Source organism: Arachis ipaensis, chromosome B10 (genome assembly GCF_000816755.2).
Source record: "Arachis ipaensis cultivar K30076 chromosome B10, Araip1.1, whole genome shotgun sequence".
Taxonomy (NCBI): Eukaryota; Viridiplantae; Streptophyta; class Magnoliopsida; order Fabales; family Fabaceae; genus Arachis; species Arachis ipaensis.
In genome coordinates, this window is record NC_029794.2 from 6,033,047 (window position 1) to 6,034,492 (window position 1,446).

A 1,446-nucleotide genomic window follows, 5' to 3' on the forward strand; every position below is an offset into this window, starting at 1 on the left:
AAATAATTTACTTATTTAAACTATATAAATACTAAAAATTAAATGGCTACAATTTTATTATTTTTTCAACTTTTATATAAACCACGAGTAATGTACAAATTTTAATACAAAATGTGAAACCTGAAAATAAACTGCGATTTATGATTTTAGCTTGCAGCAAATTTTGGTCATAAATTGTGGTTTTTTCTTGGGTATTATCAATATTTTTGTAAATCATTGAAAACCCCTTTTGAACCAATGATTTATGCATTAGTTACCTTTGTGTAAATCGTGGTTTATTTTCAGGTTTTAAAATTTGTACATATAAAAGTTGGGAGGATAAAATTGTAATCATTTTATTTTGGTAGAAACTCAGGTGCAGTCGATTTCACGTGAAATTGATACTTGAGAGTCGTTAGATGAGTTGACTAATTTGACTAAATTTTCATCTAACGGTTCTAAGATATCAACTTCACGTGGAGTCGACTTCACCTAAATTTTTACCTTTTATTTTTAAGATAATTTAATAGTTTTAATATTCATATAATTTAAATAAATAAAGTACCATATAAATACATAATATAATTTTAATAGCTGAGTTTTAGTATACAAATATTTTTTTGAAAATCATTGGACGAAGCATTGAATCATGAAATGAAACCCATTAATAATCGTTCGTTTGCTTTTGTTTACGTAATTCTGGGGCCATAGGAAGATATGAGAAGATCATGCTCTTCCCTACAATGTAATTAGTCGTTTGGAATATTTTCCACAAAGAATGGTCTGAAGTTCCACAATATTAAACAATTTTAAACAAAGAAAATATTAAACAATTTTCTTTGCAAAGAATTATTCATTCCGATTTAGCTAGCAGCACAAAATGATAAAATTATGTATAATAATAGTCATGGTTATCGACGACGAGAGTCAAAAAACAGTAGTAAAAACTCAAAATATATAAAAGAAAATATATGTTTAAATTTTTTATTCTATTGAAAACTTCTTTAATAAACAATTTTTATAAATATTTTTAGGTTCAGATGTAATTGCAGATAGAAAATTCACGTCACTGAAACATGATTATGAAACTAATACAAATTCAAGTATTCAACAATGGTGTAGTTGAATAAAGAAAATTAAATGTCAGCATAATAATTGGGATGAATAAAATAGAAGAAAGTATTATTTACTTATAAAACCTTTTGGTTTTTTTAGATTTATGTTGATAATTTTAATATAACTCCTTAATTATTAGTCATTTTTCTATTAACATTTTTTGTTGTTTCTCATCAATCATTATTTTTTTTCTAAACAAATATGGACCGGTCCCCACACCCACTCCTAGAAAAACGATTTTCCTAAATTTATAACATTTTTTTCCGTACCTAAATACGTAATACACGGAATTAGGACCACAAATGATGTATATATATAATGTTAATATTATTCAATCGAATTATTTTGAGA